Source organism: Dermacentor albipictus, chromosome 4 (genome assembly GCF_038994185.2).
Source record: "Dermacentor albipictus isolate Rhodes 1998 colony chromosome 4, USDA_Dalb.pri_finalv2, whole genome shotgun sequence".
NCBI classification, from domain to species: domain Eukaryota; kingdom Metazoa; phylum Arthropoda; class Arachnida; order Ixodida; family Ixodidae; genus Dermacentor; species Dermacentor albipictus.
Window position 1 is genome coordinate 3291554 of NC_091824.1, and position 18276 is coordinate 3309829.

The 18276-nt window shown below is 48.1% G+C and overlaps 1 protein-coding gene and 1 non-coding gene across 7 annotated transcripts in view; both read left to right on the forward strand.

The window, feature by feature from the left end:
• Nucleotides 1-18276, forward strand: part of LOC139059016 (nuclear factor related to kappa-B-binding protein) — a 617245-nt gene that overhangs the window by 567632 nt on the left and 31337 nt on the right. The gene's annotated exons all lie outside the window — the stretch shown is intronic.
• Nucleotides 9867-9939, forward strand: TRNAS-UGA (transfer RNA serine (anticodon UGA)). The gene has a single exon. It is a non-coding gene; the product is annotated as a tRNA-Ser (tRNA).

Here is an 18276-nt window from a genome sequence, read left to right on the forward strand (position 1 = left end):
AATGAAAGATGGGAGGGTGGTGGGTATGTTTGACAGGTGGTGATTTAAGAATTTAGATAGTGACTCAGTAGGTGTGTTGTTATTAGACACAATAGGCCGACCTGGGATTTCCGCTGTAAATATTTCTTCGCCCGGAACTTTATGTATTTTAGGAAGAAGATAAAAGCGGCCTGCTGTTTTGTTCTTGGGCATCATGAAGCAATATTCAGATTGCGTGATTAGTTCCCTGGACCGGAGCTCCGCTATTGTACTTAACACAATATTGCTGTAATCTGAAGTTGGGTTAGAGTCAAGTTTTCTGTAATGGGTGTGGTTGCTCAGTTGTTCTTCTCGTTATCGCATAATGAGGGTCTCAAATCCGGCAACATTGAAGCCTTCAGGTAGCATATGTAGGTTTATTGACCAGTTGCTTTCAACCTCGAAGATCACGTTCTCGTGATGCATGAGGTAAAAAAGACGTCCCACGTCCGCCGCCAAGGTCTGTGAGGGGTGGCACTGGCTAACACTTCCAGGGTTCTACTAGGAAACATAAATACCCAAGAAAGTGGATGGCAAAACGGCGCCGTGGTAGCTCAATTGGTAGAGCATCGCACGCGAAATGCGAAGGTTGTGGGTTCGGTTCCCACCTGCGGCAAGTTGCTTTTCATCCACTTATAATTTCCATTAATTTATCGTTTCTTTATTTCATTTATTAAGCACAAGTAATTTCCCCTATGTTGTCCTTGGTGTCAGTGTTTGTTGGCTTCTTATGATATGACTAATAAAAATTGGGCCCCTCGGTTAGCCTTCTTTCTTCTCGTTATGACATTAATGGTATCATGAAGCTCTGCAACAAATGTAGGAGAGGCATTAGGCGGTCGATAGCATGCACCTAGGATTATTCTGTGGTGGCCTAGTTGAAGAGATACCCATATAATTTCAATGCTTGACGTTATGTGAAGAGAATATGACTATTTTTTTACTGACTGCTATTAGTACGCCACTACCTTGCCGATCTTTCCTGTCACGATAGAAGTGGAACTGATTTGATGAATAGAATATCTCAGAATCACGTATGTATTCATGCAGCCAAGTTTCAGTTAGGACGACGAGGTCAGCGGAGCACACACTTATGGCAGAGGAGAGTTCAGTACGTCTTTTGATGACACTTCTTATATTAGTAAATAAAACTGATGTTTGAGCTGCGCTTAGACAATGGTCACTGCCTCTCGGTAACCGTTAGGCAGATTTACTAGAGCTAAATGCAGCGGGCAGAGACAAAGGCACGTGCTGGGTTACCGGCTTGGTGCGTCCTACGGTAATCTCAAATGTTTTATTGTTCACAGGGTCATACATGTAGGATCTGTCATTCACAACCAACTTATTGAATTTTAGCTTAAAAGATGGGGAGCTGGGCAGTGATTTGGCGAATCCAATAAGTTTTTTGTGTGCTTGGCATGTGGCAAGCGAGTAATCTTCTGTCACTTGAATGCCTTCTTCTTTGATGTCCTTTTTACACTTCAGAATTTTTTCTCTGGTTTTAAAGTTGTTGAACTTCACAGTCACAAGACAGCATCCAGAATCATAATACCGCCCTAATCGATGAGCCCTATCTATGTCATTCGGCGAGAGTTCGGGGTCAACGTATTTTGATCGACAGGACGTTTAGAAGTTCTTTTTTTCCGTTTCATCCCATGTTTCATGGTCATTCTTATCGGCGATACTATAAAAACTAAATTATTTCTACGACTCTGGTCTTCTAATTCATGAATTCGTGCCTGCAGCAGTTGATTTTGTTTGCGAATATCAAGAGCAGTGCATTCGAGGTCCTGCTTTACTTCGTCAATTGCTTCAAGTGAGTGTTCAACTGTCGTAAGCTGGGAATTCATATTGGCGAGGGCTGAATTAATACTCTGTTGTCCGCTCCATAGTTCTATCATGTCTTTTTTTTATATCTTCATTACTTGCTGGAAGCGTGACTGACTGTGCCTGCAATTCCTTCAAGATATGAAGTATTTCCATGTTTCGCTCCGATTGTGTTAATATGACATTAGCGGCAAGGTTACTTTCCTCGCTCGGGGTGTCTGTGCTCGAATCACCGCTGATTATTTTGTTACGCATGTGAAAAGGACCTGGATTTACTTCCACATCTCTCGACAATAGCAAAAGAAGACAGCTGTCGAAGCATTCAGTCAACACGCTCAAAAACATCCATGGGCGCGGGAGCAGCACTAAGCATCGATTGTCACTTTTCTTAGCATATAAAGGAATGTAGTTACGCACCTGGATGGCAAACAAAGGTGGTCTGTTAGTCATTGTCGCTGCAATGCTGCTCACGTGCCCACTGAAGCGGTCCCACAGACACCAGCGCTTATATACTGGATGGATGGATGGATGGCGGCTATACCCTTTCTAACGGGCGGCGGCTGGCGCCACCTAGCCTTTTGCTCCCCCTCCTATTTTATTATTATTCTTTTTTTTCCTTTCTTTACATCCTCTTTTTCTCAACGTAGTTTTTACTCCCCTCCTCCACCCAAGATAACTATCTAAAACAGTAGAGGAAACATTATGTCCCCGATTTATGGTATTATCTATCCCTTGACTTCCTCCACCAATCCTCTAGCCTCCCCTTGGTTACTGCCACTCTTTTCTCGTCTATTTGCCTTTGTTCCCTGGGAAAGCCTAATGCCCCTTCCATATCTGCCACTGTTCCCTCTGCCAGGGTCGGGCGAAGGTCTGCGCATCTCAGCACTATATGCTCAGTGGTCTCCATTTCGGCTCCGCAAGCTGTGCACCGAAGGTCCACGTCTTCAAATTTAGCCCTGTATGTTTTCGTTCTCAAAACCCCCGTCCTAGCCTCGAATAGTAGTGAGCTGCCCCGCGAGTTATCAAATAAGAGCTCTCTCTGGCGTTGAACTTGCTGTCGATGACCATGCCGCAGCCTTGGAGTGATAAGGACTGTTCACAAATCTTGAGGGCGCCGTCTGATGAACAAATGGAGGCAATTTACAGGAGGCAAACTGTGTCACTTGGTGCAAAGAAGCACTGTCACGGGCAGAATGGCAGATACTGTAGATGCTGTGCGCCACATGTGGAAGCAGCACCTGGATGGCAAACAAAGGCAGTCTGTTAGTCATTGTCGCTGCAACGCTGCTCACGTGCCCACCCTTGGTATGTCTTCAAGAGTCGTTCGCGTGGAATTCGACAGATGGTAAGCATGATCATCATTAGCTAGACTTTGCACACGACGTGTTGCTGCGACAAGTTCGGGGTGCGATCATTACACGGGAAAGAAAGAAAATCAAATTTTGACAACAAAATTCAGGGGTGCGATCATTATGCAAGTAAATATGGTACTTCTCTCCTCCTTGCAGGTTTCTGCAGAACTATTACGTCAGTAGACGACCATCTTCATGTCAGCGGATGACGAATGACACCGACATGCTTCAAAACTGTGACTCTGCCAAAATGTAACATTCCCTTTAATGAGACATAATTGATCTCGCCCTCTCTTCTTGAACTTGAAAAAGGTGGTACCAGCAAAACACAAAGAACGCGCACAAAAGGAAAAGGCATTAGACATGGACGGACGCTGGACTTTCAACTGTACTTTATTGAAATTTACATTGCCGCACATAACCTCCAATGCATGCGCGTCTTCAACTCCTCCCAAGACCTGTGCACAGATACAGGGTGTCTACCAACCGGGAAAACCGGGAATTCTCAGGGATTTTCAGTAGTCTGAAAAAAGTCAGGGAAAACTCAGGGAATTTGGGCCTCTATCAGGGAAAATTAGCGGCAATTTTATTGAAAGGGTCGAAAGTCGCGGTAATGCTGGCTCGAGCAACAGACAGGAATCGCACTGAATCGTCTTTGACGCCCTGTCGTCGGCTGGATGAGTTGCCAGTGTGCAGTCAACGACCGATTTTCCGAATTCCTGATAATTTGGACGGCTTCGCGGCACCGCCACGTACCCCATAGAGTCAACGTATCAGAGCGTGTGAAATTTCGGATGCAAGAACCCTTCGCCGTCCGATTTTCCGGACGTTTTGCCGTGACCGCAGGTCCGAAACGGCAATAATCAAAGGCACCACCGCTGCCGTTTTGATTACTTCGCCACCTCGAAGCGGCACTCTCGCACGCAGATCCGCTGGCAGCCGTTTCCACCACTGCGGCAACGCTAGGCCTAGCTGCTTCGACGTTCGCTATGAAGCTTCTTACCGTTGGGTGCCGAGTTTTTTATTGAAACAATTAGCTGCTGTCAGCAATGGCACGGACTCCGCTTTTGTGGTCCTCGCGATTGGCTTAGAAACTTAGAAAACACGGTGCGTTGCATAATGCCGGGTCCCGAAAGTCAGCTTCGCCTCTGTACAGAAATGTTACATGGTGAAGCATACGCAAAAGTATTGCAGTGAAGCATAACAAGCGTGGTAAGGGGCTATTGCCACGGAAAACAGTATGTATTCCTTAATTATACACGCGTGCACACGGTATTTCTTGTCACAGTACGAGCGCCGATATGCCCAATATGTGTACCGACAGTTCTTCAAAGTGCTTTCGAACGTACCTGTGGCGGTTTGAGCCCCTAAGGGCAGTAAATGACATGCATTTATTTTTTTCCAACTGGCCGATTTTTCGAACGTTTTCGCGACCCCTAGGGAGTTCTAAAAATCGGCCGTGGACTGGGCAACTGACCAAGATGCTTCATATGATCACTGGGGCGAACGAGTGGCAGAAGGAGGACAAGAACAGAAATGATGTACGCATTGAGGAATAAACAGGAAAGGAAGCATGCTGCCGCCGTTTTGAAGGAGCTTGAGCTCAAATTACTATTTACTTAGGTAATCGCAAATAGAATCAGGAATACCTTAGACTTCTGTCAACCAAAGGACCAGGCAGGATTCCATAAAGGCTACTCAACAATAGACCATATTCACATTATCAATCAGGTGATAGAGAAATGTGCGGAATATAACCAACCCTTATATATAGCCTTCATTGATTACGAAAAAGCATTTGATTCAGTCAAAACCTCAGCAGTCATGAAGGCACTACGGAATCAGGGTGTAGATGAGCCATATGTAAAGATACTGGAAGATATCTATGGCGGTTCCACAGCCACCGTAATCCTCCACAAAGAAAGCAACAAAATCCCAATAAAGAAAGGCGTCAGACAGGGAGATACGATCTCTCCAATGCTATTCACAGCATGTTTACAGGAGGTATTCAGAGACCTGGAGTGGGAAGAATTGGGGATAAAAGTTGATGGGGAATACCTTAGCAACTTGCGATTCGCTGATGATATTGCCTTGCTTAGTAACTCAGGAGATCAATAGCAATGCATGCTCACTGACCTGAGAGGCAAAGCAGAAGGGTGGGTCTGAAAATTAATCTACAGAAAACTAAAGTAATGTTTAACAGTCTTGGAAGAGAACAGCAGTTTACGATAGGTAGCGAGGCAGTGGAAGTGGTAAGGGAATACATCTACTTAGGGCAGGTAGTGACCACGGATCCGGATCATGAGACTGAAATAACCAGAAGAATAAGAATGGGCTGGGGTGCATTTGGCAGGCATTCTCAAATCATGAACAGCAGGTTGCCACTATCCCTCAAGAGGAAAGTGTATAACAGCTGTGTCTTACCAGTACTCACCTACGGGGCAGAAACCTGGAGGCTTACGAAAAGGGTTGTGCTGAAATTGAGGACGACGCAACGAGCTATGGAAAGAAGTATTATAGGTGCAACATTAAGGGATAAGAAAAGAGCAGATTGGGTGAGGGAACAAACGCAGGTAAATGACATCTTAGTTGAAATCAAGAAAAAGAAATGGGCATGGGCCGGACATGTAATGAGGAGGGAAGATAACCGATGGTCATTAAGGGTTACGGACTGGATTCCAAGGGAAGGGAAGCATAGTAGGGGGCAGCAGAAAGTTAGGTGGGCGGATGACATTAAGACGTTTGCAGGGACAACATGGCCACAAGTACATGACCGGGGTAGTTGGAGAAGTATGGGAGAGGCCTTTGCCCTGCAGTGGGCGTAACTAGGCTGATGATGATGATGAGCTCAAAAAGCAGAGCTTTGGCTGATGCCGAGATGCAGGTGTCCCGCATCCAAACCAAAATAAACTTTTTAAAGCAGTGAAACACAACACTCAGGCATCATGCGCGGGCTGAGAGTATGTCAGGACAGTTGAGGTTGACTTACGAGTGGTTGAGAGAGAATCTCAATTGTGACAGAGTTCGGGCCTCATACCACTGAGCTTGCTATCAGTTGATAGAAATAGCTCATATTCTAATATATTTGCTTCTATGTGCGTCTCCTTTTTATTCGTATTTGTGAATGTCCGACTTATTCGCAATTTTTTTCGAGGACACTTTATTTGCTGTGAATTTTACTAACCCCTGCCTTCTATTATCTTTTTGAATAAAATAAACACTACTCCTTAGTATTCAAATTGGATTAAGTCGCTTTTTAATTTTTTTCATGTGCTTACTCGAGAGTGACATCATCAGGCGATAGGGTTTCAGCCCGTCTTGACATAAAACATAGTTCTGCATCCCTCAGGGAAATAGGCAAAGGCACTCAGGGAAAACCTGGAAAACTCAGGGAAATTGGAAATGTCAACTTGGTAGACACCCTGAGATAACACCTTGAAGATACATTAAGATGTGAAAACAGCCGACGCATGCGCAACTTCTACTCCTCCCAAGACTTGTGCATGAATGTCAGTTTTTTATTAATCATATTTTCCCTACTCGATAGGTAAGCATGTTCCTTGTTTGTTAAACATAGATGTATCACTGACACAAATTTCTTTTTCATTTCCAATGTGAAAAGGTTCTAAGATTTCGTGTTCGTATCTGGTTTTGCCCTTCCCAAAAATGGTCACACCACCGAACAATGGCGCACTTTTTTTGCGCTTATTGCAGCCGCGGTAATCCACTGCCAGAATGCTTGCCTGGTACCCGGTTAAGAATAGGTTATGTTCTTGCAAGCGCTTGTTACCTACCTGTCTGGCCTATATAGACTTTACCACAAGCCAACGGAATGCGGTAAACAACCCCAAAGTTGCACTTGACGAAGGGTGTGACGTGTTTAACTTTACAGGCCCCTTTCTTCTCCCCCTCGTTAACCTTTTCCCACTCCTTTACTCTTGCGTTGATATTATCCACCAATTAGATAGCCTCCATTTAGTTATTTCTACCTGTTCAAAGTCTATTTCACCTTCTCTGTCCTTAAAACCCAAAGGTTTGAATAGTTCCGTGTTACATTCAACTGCAGCGTGGAGTTGTTTACAAGAAAGTTCAGCCATTTCCTCCTCCTCTCCACACGCCCCGCACAACATGTCTGTGTCCTGGTATCTGGCTCGGTATATTTTAGTTCACAGTACACCTGTCCTGGCCTCAAACAACAAGGAGCTTCCCTTAGAGTTCTCGTAAATATTTCCTTTGGCTATTCCTTGCGTAAGCGTCCTTTATGTCTTTAATGCCGATTTGGTTTGCATCTGTTTTCCACATACCCCTCTCTGTCTCCTTAACCTTTTTCTTGACAGATGATTCCTTACCTGTCCCCCCACTGCTACCCAAGTATCTGCTTGACAGTTTTCTAGTTCGCTTCCTCCACCTTGTGTCAACCTTCCTCGTGTATAAGTAACTGAAAACCTTCCTAGCCCACCAAATTTCCCCCATTTTTCTCAACCGCTCCTCAAATGCTATCTTGCTACTAGCCTCTCTGCCCTCGAAAGAAGACCAGCCCAGATCCCCCTGCACCCCAGGATTTGGTGTCTTGCCATGTGCTCCCAGAGGGAGCCTACCCCCACCATGTTGCCTAGTTTCCAACTGCACCCGGGTCTCTGCTCTCATACATAGAACTGCATTGCCAAAAGTTGGGCCTCGAACCATTACCCCCTTCCATATCCCTCATACCACCTTGTACCTATTGTAGTTCCACCTTATGTACACAGGCGGCAACCTCTACACCATGGCTCGAGTCAGATGTGCTCAAAAAACGGTTAGCTGCTCATTGTGGGTATGCAGTGCGATCATGAAGACTGAATGGTTTTGCAGTAAGGGCTTTGCATGATCACTGGGCAATTTTTTCCTGAGGTGCGCAGCTGTGAAGCTTGAAAAACGAGAGCTTTTCGGGGCACAGTTGTCGACTACACTGTGATAATTCTACGGTTCGAGTGTCAGTTTGCGCACCACCGCGTCCGCGCCATTGACAAATGTCTAGGAACAAAATTCAGTGACTCGTCCACAAATTTAGACCGTTTGTCTAAAGTAAAATGGCGCGAATCGAGCATGACCAGCTCGAGAAAATCGCCGGGGAAACACCAGCTTGCGCTGAGCAGCCATGCTGACAACATGATTTGCTACTGGCGACGCTCGGATCTTTCGTGTTTTTGGCAAGTTATCGGTCTATTTGCACCATCAAAAGTGCACCGAAGCTAAGGGCCAGTGTTTTATTGCAATGCAGGCTGATTATGGCGAGCGGTGAGCAAATTTCTAGACTGGCTTCCCCAAAGTCGTCTTCCCGATTTGTTAACGTAGCTCCTCGCGTCGAACATGGCACTTATAATCAGAGCGATGCTTCTTTTGTGCTTTTTGGCACGTTTCAGCACCAGAAGTGCTCCTTAGAGCGGTAAAACACTTTGCTCATCGAGCGCACCCCATGGAATGCTACGGTGCAAGTCTGCCTGTGGTTTTTTGGCCACTTTCCTGCATCCAAGAGACCGTGGTTTTCTGGCATCGCAAAGCATCAGGAAAGCTTTATTTTCGTGTGGAGTCTATCACGAGGGACACCAGCGATGTGATTGTAACCAAGATTAACGGTTCGGGCACGCTGCACCATGGAATTTGACAGTTTCCGTTCACTCTGCAGTAAACAGCTGGGAGCACTGGGCACTTGCTTGGTACCCGTTACTAGGCAGTCATCGATCGTGGGTTTGGTGCTTTTGTGGCCTGTTATGTGCGTGCATGAGACTAATTCATCAGCAGTATTAATTTAACACTGCATGCGCAAAAGGGTCGATGCCACCGAGGATGCCTCCGCTCACGACTTCGCTCGGAGTGGGTCAAGCTCTTCGTGCACTTCGAGTAATGCAGCTTAAAATGTATGCGTTTTTGTCAGGACTGGAAGAGATTTCGAATAAAGCGATTTCATTATAATGAGGGATTACTGTAACACACACAAACACACATGTATATATAATGAACGAGAAGAAAGGGGGTTAACCGAGGGGCCCGATTTTTATTAATCATATCATAAGAAGCCAACAAGCACTGACACCAAGGACAACACAGGGGAAATTACTTGTGCTTAATAAATGAAATAAAGAAACGATAAATTATTGGAAATTAAAGTGGATAAAAAAACAACTTGCCGCAGGTGGGAACCGAACCCACAACCTTCGCATTTCGGCGGACATCCTTCGCGAAACCCACAACCTTCACGAAATGTGAAGGTTGTGGGTTCGGTTCCCACCTGCGGCAAGTTGTTTTTTCATCCACTTTAATTTCCATTAATTTATCGTTTCCTTATTTCATTTACTAAGCACAAGTAATTTCCCCTATGTTGTCCTTGGTGTCAGTGTTTGCTGGCTTCTCATGATATGACTAATAAAATCAGGCCCCTCGGTTAACCCCCTTTCTTCTCGTTCATTACATAACGAGGGTCTGGAATCCGGCTACATTGACACCTTCAGGTAGCATATGTGGGTTTATTGACCAGTTGCCTTCACCCAAAAAGATCACATTCTCGTGACGCCTGCGGCATGAAAGACGTTCCACGTCCGCCGCCAAGGTCTGTGAGTGGTGGCGCTGGCTAACACTCCCAGGGTTCTACTAGGACACATAAATACCCAAGAAAGTGGATGGGGAAACAGCGCCGCGGTAGCTCAATTGGTAGAGCATCGCACGTGAAATGCGAAGGTTGTGGGATCGGTTCTCACCTGTGGCAAGTTGTTTTTTCATCGACTTTAATTTCCAATAATTTATCGTTTCTTTATATCATTTATTAAAATAGCACAAGCAATTTCCCTTGGTGTCAGTGCTTGTTGGCTGCTTATGATATGACTATATATATATATATATATATATATATATATATATATATATATATAGTCATATCATAAGCAGCCAACAAGCACTGACACCAAGGGAAATTGCTTGTGCTACATATATATATATATATATATATATATATATATATATATATATATATTAGTCATATAATGAGAAGAATTATCGGGTCCCTCGGTTAACCCCCTTTCTTCTCGTTTATATATATATATATATATATATAGATATATATATATATACACACACACACACACACACATAATGTAATGAAGCAGACTCGGTTAGTGTTTCGGATAGCAGCTCAGAGACGATGACCTGTGCGGTGATTTGCGAGAAAGCTCGGGCTGTTCGCTGCTGCTAGGCTGCTATCTATCTGCTGTTTCTTGCCTTCAATTAAGCATCATTACATTTGGTGGAAGTGCTGGGCACCTGATCCCAACAAACTTCGTGCAGTCGCCGAGTTTCTGAAGCCCACATCTATTAAGGCCCTGCGAAGTTTCATCGGCCTGTGCTCTTATTTTCGACGCTTTGTGCGGAACTTCGCCTTTATTATCGCACCCTTGACGAAGCTGCTAACCGCAAGCAACGGCATTTCTGCGTGGTCATCAGCATGCGATGAAGCATTTGACAAGTTACACAGGTTGCTGACTTCTCCGTCGATTTTTCGCCATTACAACCCAACTGCGCCAACAGAGGTTCACACCGATGCCAGTAGTTTCGGCCTTTGTGCGGTCTTGGCCCAACAGAAAGCCACAAATGAACAATACATCATGGCTTATGCCAGCCGTACCCTTAAAGAAAGCTGAGATGAATTACTCCATTACAGAGAAGGAATGCTTAGCCATCATTTGGGCATTGGCCAAATTTCGTCCTTATCTCTACGCCGCCCTTTCAGCATCATCACTGACCATCATGCCCTTTATAGGCTCTCCTCCTTGAAAGACGCCTTGGGCTGCCTCGGACATTAGGCCCTTCGCCTACAGGAATACGACATTCGCGTTGTATACCGCTCTAGTCGAAAGCATTCTGATGCTGACGCACTCTCCCGCTCACCGATGACACCTGATGTGGCTTTTCTTTCCGTTCCTTCTCCGACCTCAGACACGTCACTACTGACCGCTATTGACATTCCCGCCGAGCAACGTAAGGACCCATCACTCGCTCTGCCGCTCGACTACCTTGCCGCTCCATCAGTCGTTCCTCCAACACGGACGTTATGCCGTCAAGCAGCTCACTTTGCCGTGCGAGACAACACACTCTACCGCCGCAACTATATGCCTGACGGTCTGAAATGGCTTCTAGCTATCCCTCGTCACATGCTCGATATGTGCACATACTTCCATCCTGACCCTCAAAACGCCCACTCCGGCGTCCTAAAAACCTTCACAAGTCTGCGTCAACAATATTACTGGCATGGAATGAATCGGCTTGTGCAGCAGTACGTTCGTTAATGCACCCCCTGCCAGCAAAACAAAACTCCCCCACTACACCCTACTAGTCCACTACAGCCGCTACCGTGCCCTGCTCGACCATTCGACCACATGGGCATGACCTCTATAGCCTGCTCCCATCGAGCAGATGTGGAAACCGCTGGATTATTGTTGGCATCGATCACTTCACGCGCTATGCCGACACCGCGGCTCTCCCCGCTGTGACTGCAGGCGAAGTTGCGATGTTCATTCTTCACAACTTCGTCCTTCGCCACAGTGCTCCTAGAGAACTGCTCAATGATAGGGGTCGTGTCTTCTTGTCAGAAGCGATACAATCCCTTCTTCGCGAGTGCCGGATCATTCTCCAGAAGTCGACCGCGTATCACATCCAAATGAACGGTCTCACGGTGCGCTTCAACCAAACACTGGGCAACACGTTGAGGATGTACGTTTCATCCGATCACACTAATTGGGACACCGTACTCCCGTTCATTACTTTCCCTTATAGTACCGTGACAGAAGCGACCACCGGTTTTTCACCTTTTTTTCTCTTGTATGGACGTGAGCCTTCATGTCCTCTGGATACTACCCTGCCCTAGCGACCTGATGCTTCCGAGTGCACAACTATTTCAGAAGTCGCCCGATACGCTGAAGATTGCCGCCAGCTGGCTTGTTCGTTGACCAGCGAGAATCAGGGCCATGAGAGGACAAGAAGCAACAGTCATCAGGCCACACCCACGTTCTCTGCTGGTTCCCTTGTTTGGCTATGGATACTGCTTAACACGCCTGGCCTTTCTTCTAAGCTACTTGCGCAGTACCACGGTCCGTATTGGATCATTGACGCCTCCTCCCCTGTGAACTATATCGTTGAGCCCATCGCACCATCGCTGGACCTTCGTTGCCGAGGTCACGAGACAGTGCATGTTAGCCGGCTGAAGCCTTATTTCGATCCCTTCATCTTGTCTGCTCCCTGAGTCGCCAAGGTGGCTCCATTTCACGCCCGGGGCCAATGTAATGAAGCAGACACGCCTTGCGTTTCGGATAGCAGCTCAGAGACGACAACGACGACTCATGCTGTGATTTGCGAGAGAGCTCGGGCTGTTTGCTACTGCTAGGCTGCTGTCTATCTGCTGTTTCTCGCCTTCAATTGAACATCATTACAATATATATATATATATATATATATATATATATATATATATATATGAAATGTTACGTGTGGAAAGACACAGACGAGAGATGCTATTTACACGCTATTTACACGCTATTTACACTGGAGCCAGGCAGCCAGGCTGACACTCGCTCGTGCCAAGGGCACCGACCAACTTCTTCATCGTTCTCGCGGTGGCTCGTCTCTTGAGCATCGCTCAATCATATCGTAATATTACCCCCCCGGCGGCAAAAGCACCGTCACGGTGCTGCATTTTAAATATCCAAGGTGCATGGAGAGTTGTAGGGCTTGAGTCGGGCAATGTGGACAATGTCACTGGTTGTCACAGCGGAGGACGTCGTGGGCGTGTCTAGAACAATTTCATAGGTGACATCGTTCACTTTGCGTATCACGCGATATGGGCCTGTGTAACAGGAAAGCAGTTTTTCACAAAGGCCGACTTTACGCGATGGTGACCAAAGCAACACGAGGGCGCCAAGCACAAAATGGACATCACGGTGACGGAGGTCGTAGCGTTGTTTCTGCTTGTCTTGAGACACTTGTAGACGAGCGCACGCAAGTTGGCGAGCATGGTCAGCATGGGCGATTGCATCACGGGCATAATCGCTAGCTGAAGCTGTGGCGGATGGAAGCACAGTGTCCAGTGGTAGCATCGGTTCGCGGCATTACAAGAGGTAAAACGGGGAAAAGCCAGCAGTTTCAAGACGAGAAGAGTTATATGCAAAGGTAATGTAAGGTAGAGCCAGGTCCCAGTCACGGTGGTCGTCTGAAACGTATTTGGATAGCATGTCTGTAATGCGGTTCAAACGCTCAGTGAGGCCGTTCGTTTGGGGGTGGTAGGAGGTGGTAAATTTATGCTGTATTGAGCAGGCACGCATGATGTCGTCAATGACTTTAGCCAAAAAGGTGCGGCCGCGGTCTGTAAGCAATTGACGTGGAGCGCCATGCATCAATATGATATCATGTAGCAGGAAGTCCGCAACATCAGTTGCACAACTGGTCGGAAGAGCACGGGTTATGGCGTAGCGGGTCGCGTAGTCCACCGCGACTGCAACCCACTTGTTTCCTGATGTAGATTCCAGAAATGGGCCTAGAAGGCCCAAGCTGACACGATGGAAGGGCTCGGCAGGGATGTCGAGCGGCTGCAGGTAACCTGCGGGCAGTGGCGTAGCTAGGTCGTGTGGCACCCAGGGCCCTTAGCTCTTCTGTCACCCCCCCCCCCCCCCCCGGGTGTAGTCGAGGAAGGCGAGGATATCGACAATTTTTGGGTGTCTTCAGACGTATATGACACACCCCCCCCCCCCCGGCTGGCCCCGTGCACCCGGGGCCCACGGCCTCCCGGCCCCCCCTGTTGCTACGCCACTGCCTGCGGGGAGCTGGGAAGGCTTCTTGCGTCGTTGGCAAAGTTCACAAGCGGCGACGTAACGTTGTACGGAACGCCCGACCAGAAAAAGCGGCGACGTACACGGTCATAGGTTCGAGATACGCCGAGGTGTCCTGCCGTTGGTGCGTCGTGAAGCTCTTCTAGAACGGTGGAGGGGAGGTGTTTAGGTACTACAAGCAGAAACTCAGAGCCGTCTGGATGAAGGTTATGACGGTACAGAGTACCGTCGCGGAGGACGAAGAGGCGTAGAGTAGCATCGGCCGGAGAGTGTTCAAAACGGTCGATAAGTGCTCTGATGTAGGCGTCACGGCGTTGCTCGTCGGCGAAATGAAGCAGCTGGGATACAGAGAATACGCAAGAAGCACTGGCCATATTGGAGGAGTCAGAGTCGTCAACAGGGTAACGCGACAAACTGTCAGCGTCTTGGTGCAGGCAGCCAGACTCGTACACCACGGAATATGAAAATTCCTGTAGCCTCAAAGCCCATCGACCAAGCCGGCCTGTAGGATCTTTTAGCAATGAGAGCCAGCAAAGAGCATGATGGTCAGTGACTACGGAAAAGGGGTGACTGCAAAGGTAAGAACGGAACTTTGCAACCGCCCAGACAACAGCAAGGCATTCGCGTTCCGTAATGGAATAGTTGCACTCCGATGGTGCTAGGAGGCGGCTCGCATAAGCAATAACGCAATCCTTGCCACGCTGACGCTGGGCTAAGACGGCACCAACGCCATGACCGCTGGCATCTGTACGTAATTCTGTAGGGGCATCAGGGTCGAAGTGGGCGAGAATGGGTGGTGAGGTTAGAAGAGTGACAAGACGAGAGAAGGCGGCGGCTTCTGCAGTACCCCACAAGAATTGTACGCCTTTCCTCAAAAGATTAGTTAGGGGCCTAGCAATTGTCTCAAAATCACGAACAAAACGACGAAAGTACAAGCACAGCCCTACAAAACTTCGAACGTCTGCGCTGTCTTCGGAACCGGAAACTCTCGGACAGCGCGAGTTTTGTCGGGATCAGGCTGTACTCCAGAAGCGTTAACTAGATGGCCCAGAAGAGTAATTTGTCGGTGGCCAAAACGACATTTGGATGAGTTAAGTTGCAGCTTCGCCTTTCGAAATACATCAAGTATAGTTGTGAGACACTCAAGGTGAGTGTCGAACGTTGGCGAGAAGACGATGATATCGTCGAGGTAGGAGAGGCATGTGGACCATTTGAAACCTTGGAGCAAGGAGTCCATCATACGCTCAAAGGTGGCAGGGGCATTGCATAATCCAAACGGCATTACTTTAAATTGGTATAGGCCATCAGGTGTGATGAACGCGGTTTTTTCTTTGTCCATGTCGTCAACAGCAATCTGCCAATATCCCAAACGAAGATCAATAGACGAGAAATATCTGGAACCGTGCAGCCAGTCAAGGGCGTCGTCTATACGTGGGAGCGGGTAGACGTCCTTTTTTGTAATGCTGTTCAGGTGACGGTAATCTACACAGAAGCGCCACGTGCCGTTCTTCTTCTTAACCAACACCACAGGTGCCGCCCAGGGACTCGATGAAGGCTCAATGATGTTTTTATCGAGCATTTTGTTCACTTCATCCTGAATTACTCGGCGTTCCGACACAGAAACTCGGTACGGTCGTCGGTGAGTAGGCACAGCATCGCCAGTAAGAATGCGATGCTTGACCGCGAGCGTCTGGCCTAAAGGGTGATCGTCGAAGTCGAAAATATCGCGGTAGGACAATAATACTTCGCAAATGTCTTCAGCCTGCGTAGAGGACAGGTCCGTCGCAACCATTTTCTTTATGTTGGGATCGATGCCCGAGGCTGGCGCAATGGTCATGCTAAGGTCGCGAGAACCACCGGTCGATAATGCTGCCACGTATTGGTCGCCGAGACAATCAATGGTGGCAAGGCAACTACCTTGCGGTAGAATTTGCTTTGCCAATCCAAAGTTACTGATAGGCATGCGAGTGTAGTTCGCAGTAATAGTAACTATACTGTGAGGCACGGTGACATCGTACTGTATTGGGATGTCAGGCAGAGGAGTGACGAGGTACTCGCCATCAGGAACTGGTGGGAAAGACAACATTTCAATGTAGGCTAAGGACTTTGGCGGCAGGCGAAGAAAGCCGGTGGAGCGTAAGTGACAGTGGGGTGCGTCAGAAGGTTCTGCGAGCATCGGCAACTCGAGGCGAAGGGTACTGGAAGAGCAGTCAATAAGGGCAGAATGGGCGGAGAGAAAATCGAGGCCGAGAATAAGGTCGTGGGGGCAATGAGCTATTACGGTGAAGAGGACAGGAGTGTGGCGGCCGGCGATGCTGACACGTGCCGTACACATGCCATACATGCCATTGATAGGCACAGTGCCGCCATCGGCAACGCGGACGACGCGTGCCAACGCTGTGGTGAGGAGCTTGTTCAGTCGTCGTCGGAAGGCAGCACTCATAATAGAAAGATGTGCTCCTGTGTCGATGAGTGCCGTGACAGGATAGCCGTCAACGTCAACGTCAAGAAGGTTTCGGTTAGTAGGTAACGTGAGCAGAGGATCTGAGGGCAGGGTCGACAACGCAGCTTCACCTCCAGAAGCTGCAGTGCCTAGTTTTCCGGCTGGGTGCTGGTGGCGATAGGCGGCGAAGAAAAGCGGTGGGGTTGGAGCGAACTGGTGGTGCCGAGGTGAGGGCAAGCGGCTGTAGCGAAGGTTCGGAGCAGGGACATCAGCGGTAGTAGGTTCACAGCGGGTGCATAGGGTACAGAAGATCCAAAGGTGCGGGAATAAGTGGGGGTGTAAGTTCGAGGAGGTGGTGGCCATCGGTTGCGGCAGTGACGGGCGATGTGGCCGATGCGACAACAGTGGAAGCAGATCGGCCTGTCATCAGGTGTACGCCATTCGGACGTGTTGCGGCGAGATGTGGCAGAAAAGGACTGCCGGGGACGAGGAGGGCCGTTAGATAACTGGGGAACGCTGGGTCGAGACGTGGAAGACACGGTGTTCAGACCCATGTTTTCAAATTCCTGTCTGACAACAGCCTGAATCATCGCAATGGTGGTTGCTGGCGGATCGGGAACAGCGTGGAGAATGCTGGCTAACAGGCGGCCTCGAGTTCGCGGCGAACAATACGGGTGACGTTGTCACAGGTGGTGGTCTGACGTGGTTGACCCTCACATGTCGACGTAGCAGCAGTTACGAGCAATAAAAACAGTGCTAAACGACGGGACGAGTGAAGGGACACAGACAACGGCGCTGACTAACAACCAAAGTGTGATTATTCCGTCAGTCAGCATATATATGCTCCGCCGCTATCTGAAACCACAGAATCTACAGGAAAGGGCATGCGCAGGGGGGATTGCAATTAATGTGATAAGAAGGCAATCTCCTTCGGAAGGAGAGAAATGGACGGAAGGCTTACACATGCTTCGCCACCAACGTGAATGTGGAAGGCTTCGGATATAAGGCGTGCGCGGTCATCACGATTAATCACGATTAATTGCAATCCCCCCTGCGCATGCCCTTTCCTGTAGATTCTGTGGTTTCAGATAGCGGCGGAGCATATATATGCTGACTGACAGAATAAACACACTTTGGTTGTTAGTCAGCGCCGTTGTCTGTGTCCCTTCACTCGTCCCGTCGTTTAGCGCTGTTTTTATTGCTCGTAATCATGAACCAACCAGCCCAAATGCGTACTCTTCTGTAGCAGCAGTGTTGGGTAGGCGCGCAATGTGGTGGGAGATACGGCGGCTCTTAGCCTGTTCAAAGCGGCAGCATTCTTTTATAATGGCGTCGATAGTTGACACGTTGCCGAAAACAAGCAAATTGGAAGCATCGTCGGCAATGCCTTTTAGCACTTGTGCGACTTTATCTGCTTCGGACATATGATCGTCAGCTTTACGGCATAGAGCCAAGACGTCGAGGATGTAGGAAACGTATGGCTCTGTAGGTGACTGAACACGAGATGCAAGAGCCTTTCTCGCGGCAGCCTTGCGCCCAATAGGGTCGCTGAACAGTTCCGGTAGTTTGTCTTTGAAACTGTCCCAACTGGTTATTTCGTCATCATGTGTTTGGTGCCACACGCGTGGGGTGCCGCCGAGATAAAAGATGACATTGGCGAGCATGATCGTTGGGTCCCACCTGTTATTGGGGCTGGCATGTTCATAGAGCTTGATCCAGTCGTCGACATCCTGTCCCTCCAGGCCAGAGAACACACCGGGGTCACGATGTGGGGCAACCGTGACGATTT